This window comes from Protopterus annectens, chromosome 5.part0 (assembly GCF_019279795.1).
Source record: "Protopterus annectens isolate FY-2018-M chromosome 5.part0, PAN1.0, whole genome shotgun sequence".
NCBI classification, from domain to species: domain Eukaryota; kingdom Metazoa; phylum Chordata; order Ceratodontiformes; family Protopteridae; genus Protopterus; species Protopterus annectens.
In genome coordinates, this window is record NC_056735.1 from 853,671,792 (window position 1) to 853,684,736 (window position 12,945).

The window sequence follows — 12,945 nt, forward strand, 5'->3', positions numbered from 1 at the left end:
AATGACCCTCGTGCAGTATGAATTATGAATGAGTAGCATTTCCATCATGGCTGGGTCAGAAACTGCACTGTAAGCCAGGTACAAGTCACCCCTTAACAACCTGTAGGAGACAGAATACAGAGACAGGGTTTTCAGTCTTTCCCCATAAGACTTGTTTTGTTTACCCTGTAATTTCTTGGTGAGAAACCTCTGTGTTCTCCCCAGTTGTTGCAGGTGTCTGGTGAGGTACATGCAAAAGGGAGAATTGTACTCAATTATTGGTCTGATGGCCAAATACAGTGCAATTATAACATCCTTAGATCTAGACACAATGCCTTTACTTATAAGATGTGCCACATAGAAGGATTTCCTTACTACAGTGGATGCATGATGGTCAAAGTTCAGATGGCTATCAACCTGAATACCCATATCATGTACCACTGGGTAAATTCTTAGGAGGACTGCTGTCTATAATGTAATTAGCAGGGATGTCAGCTACCCCAAAGGGAATAATAACTCATTTTCTTAATTTAGCTTTAATCTGTGGCTTTAGCAACAATCATTGTCTGCGTTAACCTTACCTGCAGCATATTAACATCACTGAGGGACTAAATGATTGCTTCCAATTTGCAATTGTCTGTGAACTTGGTCAGCCACCGGCCATCCAAGTTTACCTAGAGAAATAAATTCTGAACAGTAAGGGGCTCAGCACTGAACCCTGTGGTACACCACTGTTGACAGGTCTTTTGCTACAGATGAAGTCACCCACTTTGACCGTATGTGCCCTGTTGGTGAGCCAGTTGGCTACCCATCTGGTAATGTAGGGGTTAATTCCCAACCGGGAGAGTTTCTCTATAACGCTTGAGTGGGGGATTGTGTCAAATGCCTTGGCTAGGTCAAAATAGGCAGTATGCATGTCTTCCCCTCATCCCGGGCTTGGTGACTTTCTGGAAGAAGTCAACCATGTTTAACAGGCATGATCTATCTTTAATGAATATGAACTGGGGTGGGTCTAGAGATTGGAGATTATCTATACCCTTGTTAACAAGGTCCATGATGATTCTTTCCATGATCTTTCACATGAGGCTAGTCGAGCTTATGGACCTATAACTGGTCCCCCTTTGGGCAGCGGGATTGCTGTTGCTGTCCTCCATTCTACTGGAACATAGCCAGTTCGCAGGCTGTGGTTAAACAGGGATCCAAGTGGGTCTGCTAGGTCATGTTTTAAGTTGTTTAAGAGGAAACCTGGGATATTGTCTGGTCCCACTGATGTTTGGAGAGCAGTGAGATGACCTGCTCTCTTGATATAACAGCCTGAGGAATGGTGGTTAGTATATTTTGGGGGATGACTGGAGGGGACAGGGGGTGAAGTTTGCTCCAAATCTGTCAGCTAGTAGGTTGGCTATTATGTCTGGTTGAGTATGGGTAGTGCCATCCACAACCAGTTCAGCGCATAGCTGGGTATTCCATTTTAGATATCAGATGTAGTTAAAGAATGCCTTGCAATTATCCTTAGCTAGGGAGACTATTTTTACTTTGTAATTAGCTTTGGAGGACTTGACAAGATCTCCAATTTGTTTGTTTCAGCTAGAGAGGGATTCCTTCCTCTGCTGAGCTAGTTCTCTCTTGTTCTTGGACATTAGTTTCTTTCTCTTGTCGTACAGCCTGTTTATACCAGGTGTCCACCGGGGTGGCTTGTTGTTTTGGCAAGACCTGGTTTTAATCCAGTCAGGTACAGCCAATTCTGTACAACTGCTTAAGTGGTTATACAGGCCATTGGTGCACATCTCTACAGAGGAGTCTATGTTACCTGCATTCATGGGGGCTCTGAAACTTCTTATAACACCACTTAGTAGTAAGTAATTTGTCTCTGAAAAATTCTTAAGCATTTTTGAGCTTGATGGGGTATCTGGTCTTATAATTACATCAAACAAGACTGATTTATGGTCCCATCTTACCAGGGAGGACATCACATGGGGAGGGGGGGTGCAATGTGCTCCCGTGTTAATGAGTACCATGTCCAGAACATCTGAGCCTCTTGTGGCTGTGGTGACTAGTAGTTCCAGAGCATTTGCATTGACAAAGCCAAGAACCTCTCAGCCAACATGTTTGTGGTCCTGTATGTTTCCCAGTCATTGGTAGGATAATTAAAACCACCCATGAGTATGGTGTTAGGCTGCATGGCATGTGACTCCAGTAAGTCTAGGTATGCAGTATGCTTTTCCTGCTTTATGGTGGGGGATCTATAGCTAGCTATGATGTAAATAAGTAAAATGAGAAGTTGCTCAGAACCACGAGCTGTTGTAAAAATCTAAGTTTAATGCAAGTAAAACATTCACATAAAATGCTTCATCAGGCAAACAGCTTCAACTAAGAAACATCATCTTTATATATATTAATTTAAAATCATTTGAACTTTCAAACAATTAATTTAATTAACTTAAAGAAACATTCACTTTACTTGATTATACAGCTCTTTTAAACCAGGTTTAATGCTAAAAGTTTCATTAAGACCTGGATATTGTGACTAAATTTAATAATCCATTTACTTTTTTCTTCGACAAAATCCACTGCTGTGTGATACAGAAGGAAAAATGATAATGGACAAAATAATGATTTAAGTTCAAACACTAATAGATCACTTAGTGACTACAGAAATAAATTAGCTGTATTTGAAACAAAAAATATAATTACTTAAGAAGCTCCAATGGCAGCACCTTAGCTTTAATGCGTATTTACAGACTAAAACAGTCCTGAGAGGACTACGCATTAATAAAATGCCTACTTATCTGGATAAATATCCAGAAATACTTAAACAATGGCAAATGATCAGTTTGAACAGTTCCATGCAGTACATGAGAGCCATGAATTCATTCTTCAAAATGATAGAAACTGATCCTAAATTGGAAGTGACCGGCTGCTATAATGAGCTGATAATCAACACTGAGTCCAGTAATCACTCAGCATTGTTTGGGGGAAAAACTTGGTAAAATAACAGCCTTTGAACATAGACTTACTGAAACTAAGAAAATAGAAGTTATGTGCTTACCATAACGTTCCATGTGAGTTGTTTATCTCGCCTTTATTCTCACTGATGGGTTTGGAGCCGATCCTCGGCTCCGACACGGCCAATAGCAAGCTCAAGGTTTGCCAGTAGTTCGAGACCAGCCCCTTATCCCACAATGCACTGCTGGAATTACCTCAGATCTTGTTTGCTGCGAATAATAGTCAATACATATATATATATACAACCCACACATACTCTCTTATATATATCTAAGAAGAACAGTTCCCAAAGGGAAAGAAAAAATATTGAATAACCAGGATGGCACTAGCCTCTAAGTCAACAGTCAGCCAAGAGGGGGAAGGAGGGAGGGACGTGAGAATAAAGGCAAGATAAACAACTCACATGGAACGTTATGGTAAGCACATAACTTCTATATGTGAAGTTGTTAAATCTCGCAGTTTATTCTCACTGATGGGTAGCGTCCCTAGCACCCTCAACCCTGGGTGGCTCATGGGAGTATGTTCTTCAGTACCGTAGAACCAAAGGAAGACCTGTCCCTAGAAGCCTTATCTACTTTGCAATGTGTGATAAAGGTATGAGGATTAGACCAATTAGCTGCAGCGCAAATATCATCAAGGGGCAATTTAGCTTGAAAAGCAGAAGAGGTAGAGACAACTCTGGTAGAATGAGCTTTTGGTTTGTGCATTAAAGGCATGTTCGCATTTTCATACACAAAGGATATACAATCGGATAACCATTTAGATAAGGTTGTTTTAGCCACTGGATTGCCTTTTCTTGCTTCTGAAAAGGATACAAAAAGTTGATCTGATTTCCTAATATCCTTAGTTCTGTCAAGATAAAATCTGAGCTGTCTGTGAACATCAAGTTTGTGCAGCATATATTCCAATTTGTTAGAGTGGTTGGGAAAGAACACTGGTAGGTCAATGACCTGATTGATATTTGACTCAGAACAGACTTTAGGTAAAAATGAGGGGTTTGTTCTGAGAGATACTCTATCAGCATGGAAGATCATGCAGGGTGGGCTGATGGATAATGCTTGAAGTTCTGACACTCTGCGGGCAGACGTAATGGCCACAAGAAAAATTGTTTTCCAAGATAATAATTTTAAAGCACAAGAAAAAGCTGGTTCAAAGGGAGGAAAAATAAGTTGAGACAGCATAAGGTTTAAATTCCAGGGAGACAAGGGAATTTTGATCGGAGGTCTCATATGAAGAATGCCTTTAAGGAAGGTTTTGGACAATTTATGGCTCATAATATTTGAGCCATCAAGACCAAGGTGAAAATTTGAGATAGCAGCTAACTGAACTCAAACTGTAGCAGCTGCTGCCCCTTCCTTAAAAATTTTTGTCAAAAATTCCAAAATGGAAGATAGCGGAGCTCGAAAAGGGTCAATGTTCTGCGCGTTGGCCCAAATTGAGAACCTTTTCCATTTACTGCCATATAGTTTCCTCGTAGATGGCTTGTGAGAAGACAAGAGAATCTGTCTTGTATCTTCTGAAATTGAATGAAGCCTGGCAATTAGGGGAAGTTGATTAGCCAAGCAGTCAGTTTCAGGGACTGCAGAGAAGGATGAAGGTCCCCGGACGGGTGCGTCCGAAGGTCCGGAACTGGGTCCAGGATCCATGGATTCTCCAACAGATGATGGTGGAGAAACGGAAACCAAATCTGTAAAGGCCAGTAGGGGGCTATGAGTATAACCTTCCTTCCCAGCGATTTTGCTTTCTGTAAAAATCTGGGTATTAATGGGAAGGGTGGAAATGCATAAGGAGACCCGGGGACCAATCATGTAAAAGTGCATCTCTCGGGGGATGACCCGGAGGTGGTATCAGGGCAAAGTAGCTTCTGCATTTTGAATTGAAGTGGCTGGCAAAAAGGTCGCAGCAAGGCTGGCCCCATTTGTGGAAAATCAACTCTGCAACCTGTTGTTTGAGAGACCACTTGTGAGGGAGTAATATTGCCCTGCTTAGCTTGTCCGCTATGACGTTGGATTTCCCCGGGATGTGCGTTGCTAACAGAAAACGCTGGGATGACACAGCCCATTGCCAAACCCTGAAGGCTTCTCGACAAAGGGGGTAAGACTTGGTTCTGCCTTGCTTGTTCAAGTACCAGACTACTGACATGTTGTTGGTCTGAATTGCAATAGTCCCTAGAGGGAGAGAGTCCTGAAAGTACTGCAACGCTAGAAATACCGCTCTCAGCTCTAGAACATTGATGTGCAGATGTGATTCTTAATCTGTCCATGTGCCTTGGGCAGTCTTTCCCTGAAAATCCCCCCCCCCCCACCCTGTCAGGGAAGTGTCCGTGGTCACAGTGGCTACTTGGGGGGGGGGGGGGGCAAAGGGTCTTCCTATTGTAACATGAAGAGATGTCAACCACCACTGAAGGTCTCTCTGCAAGAATCCGTGATAAGAATCATGTGGTGCATTGGTAGTTTCTGGTAAGACCACTGAGCAAAGAGGAGCCATTGAAGGATTCGCATATGCATCCTTGCGAGTGGTATAGCCAGGATTGCTGCCGCCGTCAAACCTAGTACTTTCAATACCTCCGCTGCTGTAGCTTTGTTCTTTGACGCCAGTGAGCTGATGTTTTGGCGGAGAAGAGAGACTCTTTCGCAAGGGAGACATAGAGTGGTGGTTGAGGTATCTAACTCTGCTCCTATAAAAACGGTATGCTGAGATGGCGATAAGGCAGACTTTTCGAAGTTGATCGTAATGCCTAATTAATGGCAGAGTGTCAGAGTGTATTGTGTTGCCTGAGTCCATTGATGCCTGGTGGTAGTGGTGAGGAGCCAATTGTTTAAGTATGGAAACATCTGGAATCCTAGACGCATCATGTGAGCCGTGACCACTGCCACACATTTGGTGGACACTCAGGGGGTTGAAGTGAGACCAAAGGGCAGGGCTCAAAACTGGTAATGATTGGCTCCCAGCCGGAAGCGCAGATGATCTCCGTAGCGTCTGTCCATCTTTATGTGATAGTACACGTCCTTGAGATCTATGGAGCACATCCAATCGCCTTTCCCTAAAAAGGGAAGAATGGACTGAAGCGTGACCATTCGGAACTTCTCTTTCTTTATGAAGCTGTTGAGTCTGTTGAGGTCCAAGATAGGTCTCCAGTCCCTTGTTTTCTTTGGTACCAAAAAGAATCTTGAGTAAGTTCCGAATCTGACTTGGTCTGCTGGGACTGGTTGGATGACTCTTTTTTTTCTAGCAATCTGTGGACCTCTATGATTGCTTGTTCCCTGAGATTGGGTGGAACATCTGGGATTTTTTTGATAGGAATGGGTGGGGTAAAGAACGGTATGAAATATCCTCTGGAAATGATGCTTTGTACCCAAGTATCCGATGTTATGTTTAGCCAGGCTTCTGGGTACAAAGACAAGCGACCCCCGACTGCTTCCAGAGCCGAACAGTTGGGCCCCCTTTCAAGGGCGCTGGTAGGACTGACCGGAGAACTGACCCCTGTCACCCTGTTGCTGCGGACCCCCTCTGCCACGAGGGCGGCGTCTTCCGTTATAACCCCCTCCTCTGCCTCTACAGGGGGTTTCACCACGTGTATCCTAAAAGGCTGCCTGTGTTTTTCGGAGCCACATTTTTCCTCCCCTAGGGCCCTTGGGGTAGGGCCGAGTAGGAGTGGAAAAACGGACCCTAACGGCAGATAAAGTCTTGCCTTCCTGCTCACACCTGGTTAAAGTTTCCTTTACTTTGGGCCCAAACAGTGATGAGCTATCGGATGGGGTATTAATAAAGGAAGACTTGAAGGGTTCCGCAAAGGAACAGAGACGCATCCAGGCTTGTCTGCGAAGAGCAATGCCTGAACTAGCGGCTCTACTCGAACCATCAGCTGCATAGGATATGAGACGCATGGACGAGTTTACTACTAGGTTTAGGGTAGTGAGCTGGGCATTGACTTTGTCGGCCACACCTGCAGCTACTGTACCCTGGATAGTATCTCCTAGCTCTTTCAGGAGATCTCTCTGTAGTCTTGTAAAATGGGTCAAGTAGTTCAGTGATCACAGAGAAAAAGTCGCTGAACTAAACATGTGCTTCCCATATCTATCCATAACCCTAGAATCTCTGTTAGGGGGATGGATAGAAGAGGATGTCTCAGATACTTCCTTTTTGGTGGCTGCAGCTACCACCATGGCATCTACAGGCACTCCTTTTGTCAAAAATGGCTTATCTACTGGGGCAGATATGAATTTGTTGGGACTATGAAGAACAGGTACCATGTCCTCCGGTGACTCCCATGCCTTACGAGACATCAGTTCCATGAGCTCGTCGTAAGGCAGGGACACCCAAGAAGTGGAAGGTTGAGACCCAAAAGCCTTCAAGAACACAGACTCATCCTCAATAGGGGTCTTGGACTGCCAATTGCCCCTCTGACTAAGGATCTCTAGTATCTCTGCAAAGGAGATATCCTCAGAGGGGGATCGAGGGGACCCATCTGACTCACCTAAGTCCGTGTCAGATGTCAAAGACTCCTGTGGGGAGTCTAAGTGCCTCCTCTTGTACAGTCTCTTCGTGGGCACCTCCTCAGTGGGAGGATCTGGGGAGGTCTCAGAAGAGCAGGGGACACCCTGTGGGGGTACTTGAGGCTCGGGGTCTCTACGCTTAGAGGGGTCGGTAGATGCAGACGTAGACACAGGAGCTTGAGGGGAGAGGGAAAGCTGAACCGATGCTGATGTTGTCTTTGGAGACAAAACTCTCCTCATAGCATCGAAGGCACCACGGCTCCGATGAGAAGGAGTGGACGGACCCGAGAGCACCGTCCGATCCTCCCGCACCAAAACCCTGGGCTCCGAGCCTGAGGTAGGAGCCAAGCTCATCCGAGCCGAAGCCCCGAGAGGAAGAGTCGGCACCGACAAGTCGGTGTGACTATCCTCTCCGGACCTGATGGGAGAGCGTCAGCTCCGAGAGCCTTCGGTCAGCGCCGAGGACATCTGAGTAGATGGAGCCGATAACCCCGGTGCGGGTATCGGCTCCAAGGGTTCGACCACCATCGGTTCAACTTCCTTCAGCTCCGAGAGTCCAGTACGGCTCAGAGGAGGAGTAGACAAGCCCGGTTCCATGATCTTCGGCGCAGATGAGCTGGTCGGGGCCGACAACAATTTGGCAAATCCTGGTGCCTGTAAAAGTTCTGCATTAGCCGATCCATGTCCAAATCTGAAATGCTGACTGAGGACTTGGCTGAGTGCACCGAAGGTGCTGACTGGAGCAGAGATGAAGAAGGAACTTCAGAGACCGGCTCCAATACTGAGAGCTGGCTCCGAATCAAAGGTACACTCAGTTCCGATGACTGTGGAACCAATGACCCTCCTTCTGAAACTTTAGCCTTTTTGGAGACCTTATCTGATGACTTGGATTTGGAGGACATACTAGAACCTTCATGGCAACTCAAAACTTCTGAAAAAGATTGCTGTAGCAATCCCCTGTCTATAAGTTTCCTCCTTCTCTCCAAGAGGACTCTTGAAGAGAAGGAGTGACAAATGTTACATATGTCTTGGAGGTGCTTGGCCCCTAGGCAGTAGACACACTGAATGTGTCCATCAGTGACGGACATTTTCTGCCCACAATCTGAGCATTTTATGAATCCCGATTTGGGATGGGATCTCTCCTTGCCATCTGACATACTGAAGAGAAAAATAGTAAATTAGATTCACAAACAACTAAGCCCAAACCGGGCACTATCCACAAAAGTATTTTATATATATATATATATATATATATATATATATATATATATATATATATATAAAATATAATACAAATATGGGGCTAAGAGAGGCCCACAGAAAAAGCCTAACTACTAAAGGGATTAATAGTAGGAAAAGGGGCTAAAGGCCCACACAAACTAAGAAGCCAACAAAGCCCTATTTCTTAAACTATTTAAACTATCTAAACTATTTAAATACAATAGAACTAACACACACTAGATATACATATAACAAAAAGAAAACATTTTAAAGACTTGCTGTTGATTTGTTTCTAAAATGGTCCTAGCTAGCTGGATCACAGAGATCTCTCTTGCTGCGGCAAACTAGATATGAGGTAATTCCAGCAGTGCATTTTGGGATAAGGGGCTGGTCTCAAGCTACTGGCAGACCTTGAGCTTGCTATCAGCCGTGTCGGAGCCGAGGATTGGCTCTGAACCCATCAGTGAGAACAAACGGCGAGATTTAACATCTTCACGTTGTAAGTTAAGAAGGATCTGAATGATTTCAAAAAGGGTCCTGTGTTTGAATGGCCCAATCACAAATGAGACAGAGTGAAGAAGGTGGAGTATTCCCAGACTCAGGACGTGAACAGAAGAACCCGTATTACTTAGAGACAAGCATTTTATTCAGTCTTATTCAAGCTACAACAACAGGATATATATTCTAAGCTAACTAAACAGACTGTTGTAGATACAGAAATTATTACTGCTTTGGATCCCCTGGATTTTCCATTGCTGCATTGACAACCACTTCCTCTACCACCATTACACAAATGAGCAAACAGCTATCATAGTTGGATGAGAAACAAGAAGACGGAGAAGTGACCAGTAATGAGGAGTCAGTTAAAGAGATGAATGAACTACATAATGGACAGTTAGTGAATGGCCAGCATGTGCACGTTAATGGTATAGTTTTTAACTTATCACTGTATCATTTGACTGATAATGAATATACAGTTTTAAATAGAAGTTTAATCTTTATAACAGCAGATACAACAGACACCTCAAAAGTTTTACTGGAGTTTAGATTATTAGAAAATTAAATTTGTGAAAATTATTTGGTAAAAATAGCAAGATGTCTGAATGCATCTATACGAGAAATAGTACATTTATACAGAGCAGTAGTCCTATTATTGCAGCATTCAAAACACAGTACAGAACGAAATCTATATGTTATACAAGATTAAGCAAAAAAGAGCATTTCATAATTTAATGGATGAACAGAATGAAGAAATACAGCTACTGATGAATAATGATATTACTATTAAGTCTGCAGATAAGGGAGGTTGAATGGTTAATATAGATACTACTTGTTATAATAACACTATGCTAAACATGTTAGCTGCAAATGATTACATACATATTACTAGGAGAGAAATTATACAGATGGTGAAATTATGTGAATTCTAGAGTATGCAATATGCATTTGAATAGAGAAATCCCAATAACTATATTGGAATATTTACATACACCTTCAATCAGGATTCTGATAATTCAAGAGGTACCTAAAATACATAACCCTCAAGTCAGGATTCTGATACTTTAAGGGGTACCTAAAATACATAAATCCCTATATAACCACCCATGTATCATATACTATCTGCAAGAGGGTGGGTTACTGAGTTCATCTCTAAATATTTGGAGAAAAGCTTAAATGTGGCACTGCAAATAACAGCTATAGTCAGAGATACAACTGACTTTTTACAATTGTTCAAATGGTTAAAAACTAAAAAAATAATTAATTGTTATTTTGTTACCCTAACTGTGGACTCATTATTTACATCTATTCCAAATAATAAAGGTACTGAATATGTAAGACATGTTTCAGCAGAGACTTCTGTAAGTAATGCAGATGTAAATGCCATATGTACATTATTTGAAATTGTATTGGTCAACAATGTTTTTATGTTCCAAGTTAATTTTTATAAACAGATGAAAGACGTAGCCATAGGCACGCCAGTGGCAAACAACTATGCAAATTATTGTTATGAATGCATGGGAAAATACATGCATTTTTCTGAAGCTTACAATCAGTATTATCAACAAGTAGTCTTTTATAAAAGATTTGTAGATGACTTGTTCTTAATATGGGATGGCTCACTACATGTGTTGAATGAATTTATACCTTATATATACACAACAAATATTTTCTTTAAGATTTAAGAGAAATGTGCACTATATACGAATAGAATTTCTGAATTTCTAGATATAACTTTAATTAAGAACATTAAAGGGCAGATACAGGCAACTCAATATAAGAAACAGGTAAAAAGAAATAAACATTTATATTGTGATAGTATGCACCCACCTTTCATTATTGATAATATAATCAGAAATCAAATGACAGATGTAGCTACATTAAATACAAAAGATGGCAATATGCAAATACAAATGGAAGAGATGATATATAAATTTAATAATAGGGGATACCAACAATATAAATTAGATGAAATAAGACACGAAACAATAAGTAAAAGACGAACCAATAAAAAACGATTTTTTTTCGAAAATGAATTACATGACTAAATATAGAGGCAGAAATGTAAATAATTGTAGATGCATATTAACATACAATAGGAATACGTTAAATATTAAAAACATAAGAAAGAAATATTGGACATTAATACAACAGATACCTGAATTAAAAGAGATAAGCAACAAACGGTTATATTTTAGTTATAAAAGATCTAATACTTTAAAGATTAAATTATGTTATAAAGAACAAATAAGATCTACTATATCTATAGATCTACCTACATCTATACATGACATAAAGAAGGAACATATATGTGTAATAAATGTACATATTGCAAATGGATTCCTATTATAAGAACGAAAGTCCACTACTTTGAACTTGTAATAGGAAGCCTCAATTCTGCGAAAGTTCACTTTAACGAAAGTGAACTTTTGCGTAAGTGCACTTCACCGAAAACACCGCAGCACAGTGGAGGACATAAAAAAACAAGCTATGTCCTCCACTATGGTGCGACAGTCACAGACCTTAGGGTTAGGGCATGGGTTAGGGTAAGGGGATAGTTAGTAAAGCTATCCCCTTACCCTAATCCATGCCCTAACCCTAAGGTTCGTGACTATCGCACCATAGTGGAGGACATTGCTATGTCCTTCACTGCGCTGCAGTTGTCACAGACCTTAGGGTTAGGGCACGGGGCATGGTAAGGGATAGCCCCACGCATCCCCTTACTATGACCCATGCCCTAACCCTAAGGTCTGTGAGTACTGCACAGAAGTTCAGTACAACACCCGTTCGCTGTACTGAACTTTGCGTAAGTGCACTTTCGATTAAGTGCACTTTCGCTGCAGTGAGCATTCCATGCGCTATTTTGAATTAGTGAAAATTCGATCTAGTGTATGGAACCCATTGCAAATATATACACAACACAAAGTGATACAACATCCAATAAACAAAAAATAGTTTACTTTGTAAACTTATGGTACATATGACACCAAAAATATTATTTATATGGTGAACTGCTGTAAATATGGTGCTTTCTATACAGGAAAGATAAATCAGAAGTTTAAAGAAAGAAAGAATATGTAACCATTTGTCAGCTATAAAAAGATGTATAGAATCAAATACATTATTTAAACACATAAAAAATACAGATTATGCACTTTTTTTTTGAATTTATGATTTTGCATGCAGTATATGAACATATTAAAGAGGGGGATATTAAAAATCTAACAGAGAAAGAAGAAAGTAAATTGATTATTAGAATTTGGGCACAACAATATCCAGGCCTTGATGAAACTTTTAGCTTTAAACCTGCTTTAAAAGAGCTGCATTATCAAGTAAAGTGAATGTTCCTTTAAGTCACATGATTTTAAGTTACTATATATATTTTTACAATGACTTGTGGTTCTGGACAACTTTGTTTTACTTGTTTACTTTGTTTTTCGTGAGTCTAGATTTGTTACATAACTTATCTAATTTACTGTTTGCTACCTATGATTTGGTAGGAGGCTTTGCCTATAGTTAATAGGACATGGAGCAGCTTAAGAGAGTCATATTGTTTGACCAGTCAGGAAGTGTACTTATTCTTAATGAAGATGGGAGTTACCTCCTCCTTTGGTTCTTTTATGCTCATTCTTTGGTCTGAACGTATGGAAGGCATTGTAGCCCTGCATGGCTGGGGTGCCTTCGACACCTTTGAACCATGTCTTGGTGACTACACAGATGTCAGCATCTTCCAAAGTAAGGAATG

At 41.3% G+C, this 12,945-nt stretch overlaps 1 protein-coding gene across 1 annotated transcript in view; it reads right to left on the reverse strand.

The window, feature by feature from the left end:
* Positions 1 to 12,945, reverse strand: part of PANX1 (pannexin 1) — a 903,960-nt gene that overhangs the window by 58,352 nt on the left and 832,663 nt on the right. The window lies entirely within an intron of this gene.